Raw genomic sequence first — 18,418 nt, 5'->3', positions numbered from 1 at the left:
ATTAAGAATTCCTAATATCAGAGAGATCATATGATACATGTCTTTCTCTGATTGACTTATTTCACTTAGCATAATACCCTCTAGTGCCATCCACGTTGTTGCAAATAGCAAGATTTCGGGGTTTTTTTTGATGGCTGCATAATATTCCATTGTGTATATATACCACATCTTCTTTATCCATTCGTCTGTGATGGACATCTTGGCTCTTTCCACAGTTTGGCTATTGTGGACATTGCTGCTATAAACATTGGGGTGCGTGTACCCCTTTGGATCACTACATTTGTATCTTTGGGGTAAATTATTTCTTCTTGGGGCTCCTGGGTGGCTCAGTAGGTTAAGCGTCTGCCTTTGGCTCAGGTCATAATCCCAGGGTCCTGGGATTGAGCCCCACGTCGGGGTCCCTGCTCAGAGGGGAGCCTGCTTCTCCCTCTCCCTCTGCTACTCCCCCCCGTTTGTGCTCTTTCACTCTTGCTCTCTCTCATATAAATAAATAAATAAATAAATAAATAAATAAATAAATAAATAAATAAAATCTTTAAATTGTTTCTTCTTAGTTTGAAAGATAGACCTGTGTTTGGGGCATTATCACCCCTGGTTCTAGGAGAGATTAGACATGAAGGTGTCAGGTTGGCTCCTTCTGACTATCTCAGTAATAAAGAAATCTAAATGTAGAGGATTCTGACTGAAATGCTAAATAACCTATTCTTTAGAAACACAATTAGATCTTTGTAGAGGTTATTATGAAAGCAGCATTTTCTCCTAAGAAAGTGGGAGAGTCTGCAACACAGCAGGACACAGTTGGGAAGATAAACAACCAATGGTGATTGGCCCCCTTTGGAGCATTGTTCTTAGTGGATTCTATGTACAGTGATATAAAATCTTTAGCATTAAGACCTGTCACCTTTTGGGGTGCCTGGGTGGTTCTGTCAGTTAAGCATCAGACTCTTGATTTTGGCTCAAGTCATGATCTCAGGGTTGTGAGATGGAGCCCTCCACTGGACTCCATGCTGGGTGGGGAGCTTGCCTCAGATTCTCTCTCTCTCTCTCCCTCTTCCTCTGCTCCTCCCCATCCCACACTCCTTAGCTCTCTCTCTCTCCCTCTCTCTCTTTCTCAAAACAAAAAACAAAACAACAAAAAGACTTGTTGCCTTTTCTTTGCATTTTAATTCCCCCCGCCTTTTCACCTAAGCATTCAACAACATTTTGTCAGACTCTACGCCTGTTGTTAGGTGGGTTTGGGAAAGACTAAGGAGAGAGTATTTGTCACATTTGATATGACATCAATCAGGGAGACATATTAAAAAAAAATGCAAAAGTCAACTAACAAAAAGGCCCAAGGGAGCAGCCAGAAGACAGAGATAACAAGAGATAACCCTGTTAAATTTGTGGAACATGTAGGCAAAAAAAAGTACTGTGCATTCTGTTTTATAACCTATTTTTTCACTTAACTTGTTTGTAGACTTTACATGTCATTAAATATTCTCTGTTGCTTAAAAAAATTGCTTTAGCCAAGTTAACCCATACCCAAAATAGTTTACTGAGAAAAAAAATTATAGAAACTTATGTTAAAGAATAATTTTTAAATAAAGGTGGAATTGTAACTCATACATATGTAAAATGAACACATTGATGATTTCATTTTACCCAATAAGTAATGATGGAAACAGTAAGGTGATATACCAGCATATCTTGTAGACATTGTGGGTTTGGTTCCAGACCACCACAATAAAGCAAATATTGCAATAGTGAGTCAGATGAATTTATTGGTTTCCCAGTGCATATAAAAGATATTTTTATACTCTACTGCAATCTATTAAGTGTGTAATAGCACTATGTCTAAAACAATGTACTTAATTCAAAAATATTTTATTGCTAAAAATTGCTAACCATATGCACTTGCAGTAAATTGTAATCTTTTTGTTGGTGGAAGGTTTTGCACTATGTTGACGGCTGCTGACTGATCAGGGTGGTGGTTGCTGAAGGCTGGGGTGGCTGTGGCAATTTCTTCCAATAAGACAATGAAGTTTGCCGGATCCTTTTGACCCTTTCCTGAATGATTTCTCTGTGGCATGCGATGCTGTACGATAGCATTTGCCTTACAGTAGAACTTTCAAAATTGGAGTCGATCTTCCCAAACCCCACCACTGCCTTATCAAGTCTGGTTATGTAATATTCTAAACCTTCTGTTGTCATCTCAACAACCTTCACAGCATCTTCACCAGCAGTAGATTCCATCTCAAGAAACCACTGTCTTTGCTCAGCCATAAGAAGCAACTTGTCATCCAATCAAGTTTGATCATGAGATCGCAGCAATTCAGTCCCATCTTCAGGCCCCACTGCTAACTCCAGTTCTCTTGCCATTCCCACCACAGCTGCAGTTACTTCCTCCTCAAAGTCCTCTGTGAGGGTCAGAATCAACTTCTTCCAAACTCCTGCTAATGTAATGTTGATATTCTGACCTCTTCCCATGAACCACAATTGTTCTTAATGGCATCTAGAATGGTGAATCCTTTCCAGAAGGTTGTCAATGGACTTTCCCAGGTCCACCACAAGAATCACTATCTAGGGACGCCTGGGTGGCTCAGTCGGTTAAGCGGCTGCCTTCAGCTCAGGTCATGATCCTAGTGCCCTGGGATCGAGTCCCGCATCGGGCTCCTTGCTCAGCAGGGAGCGTGCTTCTCCCTATGCCTGCAGCTCCCCCTGCTTGTACTCTCGTCCACGCTCTCTCTCTCTCTAACAAATAAATAAATAAAATCTTAAAAAAAAAAAAAGAATCACTATCTAGGCAGCTGTAGCATTACGCAAAGTATTTCCCAGACAACAAGACTTGAGAATATGTTCATACACTTAAAAGCCACTTGCTTTTTTCCGTGTGACCTGTCGGTTTAACATCTCTAGTGCCCTTTATAAAAAATAGAATGATTGGTCTTTTTTCCATTCTATTTCCTTGGAAACTTTATATAATAAGGACATCAATCCTATACTTCCAATATAATTTGCAAACATTATTTCTCAGTGTGTCTTTTATTATTTTATTTGACTTATTTTTTGTCATGCACAGATTTAAAAAAACAATCTTTTTATGTAATTAAACTAATGATGCTTTTGCTTTGTTTATTTATTTTATTTATTGCTTTTCTTTTTTAAAGTATGCCCAATGTGGGGCTTGAACTGATGACCCTAAGATCAACAGTTGCATGCTCTACTGACTGAGCCAGCCTCAGCTCATTGTTCATAGAGCTTTATTGCTTTTAGATTTTGAGTCATAGTTGGGAAAATTTGCCCCACTCTGAGATTATAGAGAAATATAACCATGCCTTCTAGTACTTGTGTGTTTTTATTTTTCCATTTGCTTCTCTGATCCACTTGGTATTTATCCTGATGTATGCCTTAAGGAATTTTGTCATTTTCCACATGACTATTCATTTAGTTTAATACTTTCACATATCATACTTTATAGATCATTTTATGTTTGCCCCCTTTAAGTTACTAGAGTTCCCTGAAATATCAATTCTTCTCTTTACTGCCTATCTTGTTGGTTTTCCTTTGCTTTTACATTCTATTCTTCTTTTTTTTTTAATACAAAAGTATTTTATTTTATTTTTTTTAATTTTTTTATTGTTATGTTAATCACCATATATTACATCATTAGTTTTTGGTGCAGTGTTCCATGATTCATTGTTTGTTCATAACACCCAGTGCTCCATGCAGAACGTGCCCTCCTCAACGCCCATCACCAGGCTAACCCATCCCCCTACCCCCCTCCCCTCTAGAACCCACAGTCTGTTATTCAGAGTCCATCATCTCTCATGGTTCGTCTCCCCCTCTGACATACTCCCCTTTTCTTCCTCTCCTGTTATCTTCTTCTTTTCTTTTTTCTTAAAATATGTTGCGTTATTTGTTTCAGAAGTACAGAACTGTGATTCAAAAGTCTTGCACAATTCACAGTGCTCACCATAGCACATACCCTCCCCAATGTCTATCACCCAGCCACCCCATCCCTCCCACCCCCAACCACTCCAGTAACACTCAGTTTGTTTCCTGAGAGTAAGATTCATCATATCAGTGAGGTCATATGATACATGTCTTTCTCTGATTGACTTATTTCACTCAGCATAACACCCTCCAGTTCCATCCACGTCGTTGCAAATGGCAAGATCTCATTCCTTTTGATGGCTGCAAAATATTCCATTGTGTATATATACCACTTCTTCTTTATCCATTCATCTGTCGATGGGCATCTTGGCTCTTTCCACAGTTTGGCTATGGTGGACATTACTGCTATAAACATTGGGGTACACGTACCCCTTCGGGTCCCTGCATTTGTATCTTTGTGGTAAATACCCAGTAGTGCAATTGCTGGATCGAATGGTAGCTCTAATTTCAACTGTTTGAGGAACCTCCAAACTGTTTTCCAGAGGGGTTGCACTAGCTTGCATTTCCCACCAACAGTGTAGGAGGTTCCCCTTTCTCCACATCCCCGCCAACATCTGTCGTTCCCTGACTTGTTAATTTAGCCATTCTGACGGGTGTGAGGTGGTATCTCATTGAGGTTTTGATTTGGATTTCCCTGATGCCGAGCGATATGGAGCACTTTTTCATGTGCCTGTTGGCCATTTGGATGTCTTCTTTGGAGAAATGTCTGTTCATGTCTTCTGCCCATTTCTTGATTGGATTATTTGTTCTTTTGGGTGTTGAGTTTGATAAGTTCTTTATAGATTTTGGATACTAGCCCTTTATCTGATATGTCATTTGCAAATATTTTCTCCCATTCTGTCGGTTGTCTTTTGGTTTTGTGGACTGTTTCTTTTGCTGTGCAAAAGCTTTTTATCTTGATGAAATCCCAATAGTTCATTTTTGCCCTGGCTTCCCGTGCCTTTGGCGATGTTTCTAGGAGAAGTTGCTGCGGCTAAGGTCGAAAAGGTTGCTACCTGTGTTCTCCTTTAGGATTTTGATGGACTCCTGTCTCACGTTTAGGTCTTCAACCATTTGGAGTCTATTTTTGTGTGTGGTGTAAGGAAATGGTCCAGTTTCATTCTTCTGCATGTGGCTGTCCAATTTTCCCAACACCATTTGTTGAAGAGACTGTCTTTTTGCCATTGGACATTCTTTCCTGCTTTGTCAAAGATAAGTTGACCATAGAGTTGAGGGTCCATTTCTGGGCTCTCAATTCTGTTCCATTGATCTATGTGTCTGTTTTTGTGCCAGTACCATACTGTCTTGATGATGACAGCTTTGTAATAGAGCTGGAAGTCCGGAATTGTGATGCCGCCAGCTTTGCTTTTCTTTTTCAGTATTCCTCTGGCTATTCTGGGTCTCTTCTGGTTCCATACAAATTTTAGGATTATTTGTTCCATTTCTTTGAAAAAAGTGGATGGTATTTTGATGGGGATTGCATTGAATGTGTAGATTGCTCTAGGTAGCATTGACATCTTCACAATGTTGATTCTCCCAATCCATGAGCATGGAACGTTTTTCCATTTCTTTGTGTCTTCTTCAATTTCTTTCATGAGTATTTTATAGTTTTCTGAGTACAGATCCTTTGCCTCTTTGCTTAGATTTATTCCTAGGTATCTAATGGTTTTGGGTGCAATTGTAAATGGGATCGACTCCTTGATTTGTCTCTCTTCTGTCTTGTTGTTGGTGTATAGGAATGCCACTGATTTCTGTGCATTGATTTTGTATCCTGCTACTTTACTGAATTCCTGTATGAGTTCTAGCAGTTTTGGGGTGGAGTCTTTTGGGTTTTCCACATACAGTATCATATCATCTGCAAAGAGTGAGAGTTTGACTTCCTCTTTGCCTATTTGGATGCCTTTGATTTCTTTTTGTTGTCTGATTGCTGTGGCTAGGACTTCTAATACTATGTTGAATAGCAGTGGTGAGAGTGGACATCCCTGCCGCGTTCCTGACCTTAGGGGAAAAGCTCTCAGCCTTTCCCCATTGAGAATGATATTCGCTGTAGGTTTTTCATAGGTGGCTTTTATGATATTGAGGTATGTACCCTCTATCCCTATACTCTGAAGAGTTTTGATCAAGAAAGGATGTTGTACTTTGTCAAATGCTTTTTCTGCATCTATTGAGAGGATCATATGATTCTTGCTCTTTCTTTTGTTAATGTATTGTATCACGTTGATTGATTTGCGGATGTTGAACCAGCCTTGCAGCCCAGGAATAAATCCCACTTGGTCCTGGTGAATAATCCTTTTAATGTACTGTTGGATCCTATTGGCTAGTATTTTGGTGAGAATTTTTGCATCCATGTTCATCAAGGATATTGGTCTGTAATTCTCTTTTTTGATGGGGTCTTTGTCTGGTTTTGGGATCAAGGTAATGCTGGCCTCATAAAATGAGTTTGGAAGTTTCCCTTCCATTTCTATTTTTTGGAACAGTTTCAGGAGAATAGGTATTAATTCTTCTTGAAATGTCTGATAGAATTCCCCTGGGAAGCCATCTGGCCCTGGGCTTTTGTTTCTTGGGAGATTTTTGATGACTGTTTCAATTTCCTTAGTGGTTATAGGTCTGTTCAGGTTTTCTATTTCTTCCTGGTTCAATTTTGGTAGTTGATACATCTCTAGGAATGCACCCATTTCTTCCAGGTTATCTAATTTGCTGGCATAGAGTTGCTCATAATATGTTCTTAGAATTGTTTGTATTTCTTTGGTGTTGGTTGTGATCTCTCCTCTTTCATTCATGATTTTGTTGATTTGGGTCATTTCTCTTTTCTTCTTGATAAGTCTGGCCAGGGGTTTATCAATCTTGTTAATTCTTTCAAAGAACCAGCTCCTAGTTTCGTTGATCTGTTCTACTGTTCTTTTGGTTTCTAGTTCATTGATTTCTGCTCTGATCTTTATGATTTCTCTTCTCCTGCTGGGTTTAGGCTTTATTTGCTGTTCTTTCTCCAGCTCCTTTAGGTGTAGGGTTAGGTTGTGTATTTGAGACCTTTCTTGTTTCTTGAGAAAGGCTTGTATTGCTATATACTTTCCTCTCAGGACTGCCTCTGCTGTATCCCAAAGATTTTGAACAGTTGTGTTTTCATTTTCATTGGTTTCCATGAATTTTTTTAATTCTTCTTTAATTTCCTGGTTGACCCATTCATTCTTTAGTAGGATGCTCTTTAGCCTCCATGTATTTGAGTTCTTTCCGACTTTCCTCTTGTGGTTGAGTTCTAGTTTCAAAGCATTGTGGTCTGAAAATATGCAGGGAATGATCCCAATCTTTTGGTACCGATTGAGACCTGATTTGTGACCTAGGATGTGATCAATGCTGGAGAATGTTCCATGGGCACTAGAGAAGAATGTGTATTCCTTTGCTTTGGGATGGAATGTTCTGAATATGTCTGTGAAGTCCATTTGGTCCAGTGTGTCATTTAAAGTCTTTATTTCCTTGTTGATCTTTTGCTTAGATGATCTGTCCATTTCAGTCAGGGGGGTGTTAAAGTCCCCCACTATTATTGTATTGTTGTCAATGTGTTTCTTTGCTTTTGTTATTAATTGCCTTATATAATTGGCTGCTCCCATGTTCGGGGCATAGATATTTACAATTGTTAGATCTTCTTGTTGGATAGACCCTTTAAGTAGGATATAGTGTCCTTCCTCATCTCTTATTACAGACTTTGTTTTAAAATCTAGTTTGTCTGATATAAGGATTGCCACCCCAGCTTTCTTTTGGTGTCCATTAGCATGGTAAATGGTTTTCCACCCCCTCACTTTCAATCTGGGGGTGTCTTTGGGTCTAAAATGAGTCTCTTGCAGACAGAATATTGATGGGTCTTGTTTTTTAATCCAATCTGATAGCCTGTGTCCTTTGATTGGGGCATTTAGCCCATTTACATTCAGGGTAACTATTGAAAGGTATGAATTTAGTGCCATTGTATTACCTGTTAGGTGACTGTTAACTGTCTGTTGTCTGTGTTCGTTTCTGCTCTTTGCTGCTTTTAGGTTCTCTCTTTGCTTAGAGGACCCCTCTCAATATTTGTTGGAGGGCTGGTTTCATGTTTGCAAATTCCTTTAGGTTTTGTTTGTTCTGGAAGCTTTTTATCTCTCCTTCTATTTTCAATGATAGCCTAGCTGGATATAGTATTCTTGGCTGCATATTTTTCTCGTTTAGTGCTCTGAAGATATCTTGCCAGTCCTTTCTGGCCTGCCAGGTCTCTGTGGATAGGTCTGTTGCCAATCTAATGTTTCTACCATTGTAGGTTACATATCTCTTCTCCCGAGCTGCTTTCAGGATTTTCTCTTTGTCTCTGAGACTCGTAAGTTTTACTATTAGATGTCGGGGTGTTGACCTATTTTTATTGATTTTGAGAGGGGTTCTCTGTGCCTCCTGGATTTTAATGCCTGTTTCCTTCCTCACATTAGGGAAGTTCTCTGCTATAATTTGCTCCAAAATACCTTCTGCCCCTCTCTCTCTCTCTTCTTCTTCTGGGATCCCAATTATTCTAATGTTGTTTCGTCTTATCGTATCACTTATCTCTCGAATTCTGCCCTCGTGATCCTGTAGTTGTTTCTCCCTCTTTTTCTCAGCCTCTTTATTTTCCATCATTTGGTCTTCTATGTCGCTGATTCTCTCTTCTGCCTCATTTATCCTAGCATTTAGTGCCCCCATTTTTGATTGCACCTCATCAATAGCCTTTTTGATTTCGATTTGGTTAGATTTTAGTTCTTTTATTTCTCCAGAAAGGTTTCTCTAATAACTTCCACGCTTTTTTCAAGCCCAGCTAGTATCTTTAAAGTCATGATTCTGAACTCTAGGTCCGACATCGTACTAATGTCCGTATTGAGTAGGTCCCTGGCTGACGGTACTACCTCTTGTTCTTTTTGCTGAGGTGATTTCTTTCGTCTTGTCATTTTGTCCAGAGGAGAATAGATGAATGAGAGAACAAAATGCTAACAGGTTTACAACGTCCCCAGCAAATATACTGTATACAAATCAGAAAAGACCTGAAACCAGGGGAAAAGAAAGGGAAAGAAAGAAAAAAGAAAGAGAAAAAGAAAAAAAAAAGATAAAAACAAAAACAAAACAATACAAAAAAGGCAGAATATGATCAAATATGATCAGGCTAGTGCATAGATCAGTGCCACACACTAGATTTTGGGTGTATTTTGGTCTGTTAGAAAAAAGTGCCTCCTAAAATTTTAAAGGAAGAAAGACATATATGTACAAAATAAGGGTTGATACAATGAAGGGATGGAAGATGACTGTAAAGATGAAAATTATAAAAGATTTTATAAAAGGACTTGGTAAGATAAGTTGTTTGAAAAAAGAAAGAAGATTTAAGAAAAAAAAAAGGAAAAAGGGAGAGAATGTGATCAGGCAGGAGACTAGAACAAAGCCATACACTAGTGATTTAGGGTATATTTTGATCTGTTAGAAGAAACTGTACCTCAAAATTTTAAAGAGAGAACAACTTATATATATATATGCCAAAAATAAGGGTAACTACTATGAAGGGATAAAATATGACTCTAAAAATGAAAAATAATTTTTTTTTTTTTTAAAAGGGATTTATAAGATGTTGGTTGAAAAAGGGAAAAAGAAAAAAAAAAACAGTCAACAAAAATTAACTTTGATGAAATAATGAATCATGGTTAAAAAAAAAAAAAAAAGCCATGAATCTATGTGCAGTATTCCCCTAGCGCTGGAGTTCTCCTATTCTCCTTGATCGATCAACTTGGTCTTGGCTTGCTGGCTGTTTGTGCTGATCTTCTGGGGGAGGGGCCTGTTGCTGTGGTTTCCAAATGTCTTTGCCGGAGGCGGAATTGCCCCGCCATTGTCGGTCTGGGCTAAGGAAGCTGCTCCGGTTTGCTCTCAGGAGCTTTTGTTCCCTGCAAGCTCTCGGTACAGCCTTGGAGGACCAGGGCAGGAATGGTGGCCTCCCAATCTCCACTCGGAGGAGCTGAGAACCCGGGGCCCCGCTCCTCAGTGTGCCCCCAGAGAAAAGCAGTCACTTCCGTGTCCCCGGTCTCTGGCCGCACTCTGTGCTCACCCAGCCTGTGATCGAGCGTTGCTATCTCTGGCACCCGACCCCGCACGGAGTCTCCAAACCCAGCAGATCCCTGCAGTGCGCTCCCACACTGCTCCTCCCGGGGGAGGAAGGGGAGTCTCCCCGGATCTGCTGCTTGTTGGGTCCCTGCTGGGGGAGCAGTGGCCTGACTGTGCCATGGATCATGGTTTATGGCAACCCAGAGCTGAGAGCCCACGACTCTGCTCCGTCTCTGCAGCCGGCTTCCCCGCTCTGATATCTGGGAGCTCTGGCGCACTCAGGCACCCCCGGTCTCTCTGTGACCCCAAGGGTCCTGAGACTACACTGTCCCGGGAGGATTCCACCCCCCGCTTAGCCACTGCAGCGACGTCCCTCCGCCGAGCCAACTTCTAAAAGGTCCGATTTTGTGCTCCGCGGCTCTATCACTTGCCAGAAGCGGCCGGCGGAGGCCCCTCCCCCGCCGTCTATCCTCCCGAATATCGCCTCGGATTCACTTCTCCGCACGTCCTACCTTCCAGTAAGTGGTCGCTTCTCTGTTCAGAGAGTTGTTGCTACTCTCCTGTTCGATCTCCTGTTGAGTTCGTAGGTGTTCAGAATGGTTTGATCCCTATTCAGCTGAATTCCTGAGACCAGACGAAATCTAGGTCTCCTACTCCTCCGCCATCTTGCTCCGCCTCGACTACATTCTATTCTTCTTACAACTGTTTGTCATCTATTCATTTTCATTTCCTTTTCATCCTATTATCTTTCCTCCTCTTTCCCAACTCAGCCTTTCTCATTGTTCAACATACTCCTATTTCTTTGAGACTACATCGTCTAGTATTTTCTGAGAATGCCTAACAGTTGACTGAAAAGTTTTCTTGATATGTAAAAACCACATTCAGAGACATGTTCTTTCTTTGAGCTCTAGAATGTAATCCTTTTCACTTTATTTTGCTATTTCTCAGACTCTTTATAGGTTCTAATGTGGTTTATTTTTTCCTGTGTTTATCAAGTTTAATTTTATCCAAGCTAATTGTTCATCAGCTGTTAAAGAGTGTGAATTATGATTAGACTGTTTGATATCCAAGTCTTCTCAAAATTTTCACTGGAGAAATTATCAATATGCATAGTCCTCAATATAGACGTTCATTATTTGAGAGTGTGCTATATTTTGCTGCTGCTTCTTATCATCCTACAACGTGTTCTTCTGACAGTTTAAAGTTGTATGTAAAGTGCTGGGACTCCCAGCTTGCACTCCCAGGTTCTTCCTGTCTCCTATGTGACCAAAAACATGCTTCTACTGAAACTAGACTTTTCAAGATACAAGGTGCCCTGGGTGGACTCCTCTGTCCACTCCTCTCATTTGGTGTTCAGATGCTTTATTGGAGTTGCTGACATTGTACAGATGTGCAAAGCTTCTGGGCCATGGTGTAGGGTGGGAATAGAGTGGGTGGGATTTTGGCACATGTTTTTAGCTGCCTCAAAATTTACCACTTCTATAGTAGTGAAATGCATAGTAGCTAAAATGCATCTAAAAACCAGATTGCATCATGACTTAAAATCTGGCTGTTCTGTGAGGTAAAATCTGGGAAATATTTTGTTAATTCTGCTCTTTCTATTGTATTAGACTATCAATCTAGTTTTTAACGTTATCATAATTTCTTCACATTTTTTTCCTGCTTTACTTGGCATTTATGGGACTGATATTTCCAAGTTGATATAATTTAAAATCAGAATCTCCTTTCTATGGAAAGATTATGTATAATAATGTTGACTTTTTTCCACCTAAAAGTGGTCAAGACTATAGCTAAAGCATGACTCCTTTTCCCAATAACAGGTGAGAACATTGGGTAAAATAGAAATTATAATATTCTGTTGCCAACTGTGGGCCTTAGCCAACACATATGAGAAAATTCCTACTTGGTGCTAGTGGTAATACATTCATGTCAGTTTGTACCATGAGAATATTGGTAACTATTCAGAGATGGAATAAACTACATCTCTGTAAGTCTCTACATAGACTCACTTAAACAGTTAAACAGTAATGACTGAATTCTAGGAGTAATGTTGAAAACAAGAATCCATAGACGTATTTCACCCTCCTCATTATGTATACCTTTCAGCATACATTTGATGAAAAAAGAAAAGGAAGATCTAGTTCCATGAATTAATACTGGCTTTTTAATCTAATAAACATCCTTTTACTCCTAAATATTCATGTCAATACTAGTTTAGTTGTTGATGCTGATATTACTACTTCCTACACTGAATCCTTGACATGGAGAAAAACACCAGTAGTAATGAAATGACTAAGAAATGTGTTTGGCCTTATTTGAAAAGCTATAAAAACTTCCTTTTCTGAAGCTGAGAAACAATGGAAAGGGCAATTAAAAGAGTAGAGTTTTGTGGTAGAGAGGACAGTGTCTATTTCCAACTCTGATACTAGCTCTATGATGTAAGCCCCGTGTTCTTCATCTACAAAGCAATTCTAATGTTGTCTTGACAGTTATAGCAGAAAATTCGTAGCAGGTGAGTAGCATTTTCTTCAAGACATAGGACGTACTCAACAGAATTTAGCTCTTTCTATTATTGGGATGCTGGAGATAGAATTAGTATTACCTTAAAGTACACTGACAAAATTAGTCAAACATTGTCTCTTCAGTGAACTTTTGTTTTCCGAAATTGTATGAAGAGTAGTGTAGGTTTCCTCTGTTCATTTATTAGCCACTCTGATATAATTATTTGGTTAATTCTGTAGCTAAGGTGAAGAACTGATAAAATAGGCTGAAAAAGCGTGAGAGGAAAAGAGTGTAAGGGAAGAGTATTTTGCATAGTATGAATCACAGTTATGAAACTGATTCAGAGGGCAGCGTCTCTTTGTGACATCACCAGACACATGGCGCCCAGTGTGGCTGCTGACAAATTATTGCCTGAATCATTTCAAAGTAACAAAGCTATTGTGGCATCTGATGTGATTTGGGTATTCCCAAATATTTTTCTTTTTCTTGGCAGGTAACTATAGAGAGTACCATTCTTAAGCTGCACTTAACCATATCTCACAGTATTTCCTCAATTCCTCCACTGCAAACTTTGCCCATGAACCAAGCGTCACAGTGATTTGTCTAGAGTACTAAATGGAAGCTATCTATTACTTTCTTTTAAAGTGTTTGGATCACATCAGTCATTTGGATGGTACAGAGTCCAGTAAGTTAAGCCACACAGCAAAGAATTTGAACTTTGAGTTCTAACTTTGACAAGTGTTCACTGGACCTTAAGTTCTTTTGACATTTAAGAATGCAATAGTGAAATTAACAGTGTTTGAAGTGTTTTTAAATAGGTATATAAGTTTAAAGTGGTTGTTGGGAAGGAAAAATTTTGCTCTACTCTTCAAGGTTTATCTGACTGGTCTAAGAATTAAACTAAAATTGGAGACAGATTGACAGGAGGAAATCAAATGTAATTATGTACATATGGGGAATCCACATAAACCTGAGAGATTCCAAAGACAGGCAGGCAAAATGAGGTATAAATGCCATTCTAGACTAAGGAGAATGGGTAAGGGTCTGGGGCTTCACAGGGAAGGAAGGCAATTTATAGAAGAATGGAAAGAGTAAATGTTTGGTAAACACAAGTGTTTGCTGGGCCATCCAGAAACAATGGGACATGGAAAGGAATTTTAACAAACAGACTTTGCTAAATTCTTCCCTGTCTATCACCCCTAGTTCATATTATACTGTAGTTTTCTGTGGTGATAGCTCCTTCCTGGAGCAGATCCTTTACCTAAATTTTAGGGCACTTGGTGGGGGGAGGTAAAAGGTTCTTCCTCATCCTTCTGTTTCTTAAAAATAATCAGCCTAAAATAATCCATATGTCAAACAGACACATTTTGGGGGTGTCAAATTTGCTCCCCCACATAGTCAATTAATTAGAAGATCAAAGAGATAAAAACACAAATTTATGGGGATAAAGAACACGATCAGGGAATCTGAAACCAGAGCTTGTTTATGATCTCAATGCCATTCATGTTCATTTCTGAGATATAAGATATTCAATACGAGACAGTGAAATCAAAATGATAAATTATCAAATTGCTGCTATATTAATTAAATATACCAATTTTTAAAATATTGCTAGCAACTCGGTGGTGAAATGTAAATATCCATAAAATGTAGAACAGCAGAATTTTAGAAAGTATTTAAAGCAATGATTCCCCAAGTATGTCCCCCAGCATTTTAACAGTACAATGTTTCATGGTCAAATAAGATTCAGAAACACTGAGTCAGACAATGTTACATGGTTTCTGACTGCTGGAATTCTCAAAGTTTTTCAAATGCAAATTTCCTCATGGGTTCCTAAATTTGTCAAGGAGAGAATCCAGTATCTAAATTTCTTGAACTTATTTGATCATGAAACTCTTTTTACGGTGGATCGTGAGGAGCTAGGTTCCAAGAAGCTTATTTTAGAAGTTCCAGTATAAATTGAACCCTTATTTTATGTGATAAAATTAAAGGCCAGAGGAATTAAGTGGCTGAGTAATGGCAAAGACATGAATAGAAATTGTAGATCTTGTTTTTGTCCAGTGACTTTTTTTACTTCTCCTTCTTTTCTAATACTTTATATAATAGCTAACATATTTTCTTATGAGACAGTTTTGTCACCATATTTTCCTATCTCACAAATTAAAGCTGGAAGTTCATTAAAACCTTTCTACTATTTAGGCTAAAATCCATTCTCCCCTCCCACCACCACGTACACACAAAGCACAAAATATTATTTCATAACTTGATTTCACTTCCCAAACTTTTGTTAGTGCTTAAAGCAGGGGAAAAAAAGAGGTTGTGCGCCTAATGCAAACAGAGCACAATCCATTGCATCATTTTCTATTTTAAAATACATTTAAAATTGCTTCTGAAAGTCCAAAATGCCCACCAACACGGAAACGGACCGCACACAACCGCGCACATCACTGTCTGCGCACATCACTGTCTGCGCAGACACGGTCGCCCTTTTGGAGTTGAGCGGAAAGGTTAGTTCCAACTTAGCTGTGTGTGTGTTTGGGCAGCCCTTCACTGAAAACTGAAACAGCACAATGAAATGTTTGTTTTAAAAAGAAAAGCGACCTAATTAATGCGTGTGGCCAATGTGTGCTAGATTCATTTCCTGTATGGGTGAGTTCTTCACATGGATAGGTTCAGGTGGCAGGGAGAAAGATGGAACTCCTTCTTCAGGCTTTGTAGGGACCCTTAACAAGACGCAACTCATTGCTTATACTCTAGCAAAGGTTGACGAAAGCATTGCCAACAGTTCGCAGTACAAAACCAAGAGACATTACACCTGCTAAGGAGGTTCGTCTGAAGTGGATTCCTAAACTGAAGTAACGGAACAATCTATTTGTCTTGAGCATATAGTCTGGAGTAAATTAAGAGGATCTCAATCTTAAAAAGAGATGTCAGATGGAACAGCATTACATACGATGCTATGTTTACAGAAAGCCAATCTGTATGCTGGCAGCCTCAGAAATTGATCATGGCTTTGAAGAGTTCATTTTCTGACAGCAGAAGCACAGCCCAAAACTTCACATGTGTACATAGAATTCATATGGCATGTGCAAGTCTGCCAGTAAAATATCACTGGAAACCAGAATTGAAGTTCTAACAGTTCTCAGAAGGAGATGAGGATTTCGCAGTCTGGCAATAGATATAGAATATGGAATTTCGGCATCTGTTCACTTAACAGAATTCACTCTTTATTTGTTTATCTTTTAGTTTAAGAAAAGGCATACAATGCATATGTCTCTGGGCACATTTTCAACAAAAAAATAATGTGTTGCAATGAATTAAGAAAAGATCTGAGCTTTTGATGAATTGAAGTGAGAGCTCGGTTAAGATAAATCGGGCCTTTCAATGCACCCGAAGTGTATAACCCACAGACCATAAAGGAAAATGAGGAAAACTTTTCTAAGAATAACTAACTTCCATGTCCTCCAACTTACAAGACAGCACAAGTTTCGGCAAAATAGTCACTCTTGTGGGAGTTCATTGACAATTTAGCCTTGAGTGCAAAGATATAAAGAATACCAAAAATTGCTTATTTCAGGCTACTGAACGCAGATAAAGCAAAATTAGATGCACATGTCCTGAAATTTATTTATATATAACCTTACAGGGTTGTTGTTTTTTATTATATTTATTTTAAGTGTAAAGTAGTTGAAGGACAGATAAACCTATTATGACAGTTTCATAACAATAACTGCTTGTGAATTAAGAAAGACCAGAGAGATAGCTCAGAAAGGACAAGGAAGGTCTGAGATAGCTCAATGGTGGAGACAATACCTTACATTAGTGGTTTCAAGAATTTGGCCCAGTGAGATTTCAAGAGTCTTACATGACTTCCATTATCCTCTCTCTTGTGTGTAGTAAATCTTGTCAATGTATAATTCTGCTGGAGAATCTAGAACATGTCTAGAGAATATATATTTTGGGATATAACCAAAGCACGCAAGAAAATCAGTGCAGTAGTAATACCTCATCTTGGAAATCTTTTCAAAAAAAGACTTCAGATTTTCCAGATATATTTCAATTATTTACAAATACAAGGTAGCCTCTTCCTTCTGTATTTTTCTCTAGAAAAGCAGGTTAGTACATAATGGTATCACTGTGACAATCAGAAGAGATAGTGTAAGAATATATGTACACATACAATTTATAATAAATAATTTTATATATAATAGCATATATAATTCTATATATACTATATAGCATACATATAGTATATATATATAATATATAGTATATATGATTCTGATATGTGTATATTATATACTATATGTATATATGTGCACATTTTGCTTATATAGTATAACATGGATATAGGTAATTTATTTATAACATATTATATTACATATAATATGCATATAATATGCATACATATAATGCATTATGCATATTGCATAATATATGCATATATGTGTACCTCATTCAAGATGATTGAGCAAATGAATGTATATATTTTTCATTTTACATAAATATATTTTGTTTAAACATTTGAGCAACTTAAAAAAATTATCAGTATGAGATTATTATATTGTTTTGTCTATGTAGCAGTCCTATTAAATGGAATGTAAAATCCATTTAACAAAGGTCCAGATTATTTTCCAGTTGAGTTTAATATATTTAATCATTCATTTATCACTTTTTTCATTCATCCATTTGAAAATATTTAACTACCTACTTCATGCCAGACTTTGTGATAGCCATTGCCTACTCTATATAAATTAAATGCAGTATACAAAATAGTCACTTAACAAAAATATTCAATCCCTGTTTAATGTTGCCAGTGAAGGGAGTATTACACAATGTCCGAAGTTTTTATCACTAGGCTTTTTAATTTTTCTTTTAAACTAATGATAATTCAGGTTTCCAAAAAGTTTTTGCAATAATAAAGGAGGACTTCATGTTGGACGCAGTTAAAAACAACTAAAACACTGTAGATTTTGTTTTATGACAAATGGTTTAAAGTGGTGTTTGTCTCACAGAGGTGACATTCTGTTAGAGAATAGGGGAAAAAAATGAACAGACAAATAAACATCATTAAAGGCTTATCCAGCTTCTTGAACATCATACAGTTTTTACTTAGCAAAACCTTTGATGAGTTAATTATAAATGAATCAGAAACATATGGATTAAATTCCTTCTGAAATGAACGTGGGTTTAAAATTAAATGGAAAAAGTCCTTGGCAAAACGCATCTTAGATTTTATTTTACTCAAAATGTTTGAATAATAGTTCAAGATGTTCAATGAAACCAAAACACAGCTGGGTTCCTCCATCCTTAGTAATTATATAATTACTGGGCAGGAGATGAAGCTGTATCTTTAGCAAGCATTCATCAAATATCCAATGAGAATACAAATAGTCAGATAATAACTAGATTAAGCAGTTTTTAGTGAAAATTGCATTCCTTTCATGCTTGAAGTACCATGAAATCAAATTAATTTCAAAATATCAATGGCACAAAATATTCAGGGAACTTATTAGCTGAAACGTTTCATATTTATGCATTCATGTATTTAAACAGACTCAATGTTTATAAAATCTTATAGCAACTAACACTTTTGTGAAATTCTACTAATTTCCATGAGACCTTGAGAAAATGAAGTCCTTGTAGTCTCCCTTTCATGAAATCCTGCTGATAGCTTTAAAACAAACATTTCAAAGTCTTGGAAGGAGGCTTTTTCATTGTTGCTTCAAATATTTTCCCTATTCCGAAAGTTTTCATTTATTATTCTTAATAGAGTCCCAGAAAAGAAGATTTTAGATAAAATTGCTTACTTATCAAGTGTCTAAATTTCTAGTGGATAGGAGTTCCTTTATTTTTATATCCCTCACACCTCATGCCCTTGGGCATAGAGAGGTTGCTTACATGACATAATGGCTTAGACAAGCACTGACCA

Source organism: Zalophus californianus, chromosome 2 (assembly GCF_009762305.2).
Source record: "Zalophus californianus isolate mZalCal1 chromosome 2, mZalCal1.pri.v2, whole genome shotgun sequence".
Taxonomy (NCBI): domain Eukaryota; kingdom Metazoa; phylum Chordata; class Mammalia; order Carnivora; family Otariidae; genus Zalophus; species Zalophus californianus.
Note: the sequence above shows the minus strand (reverse complement) of the source record.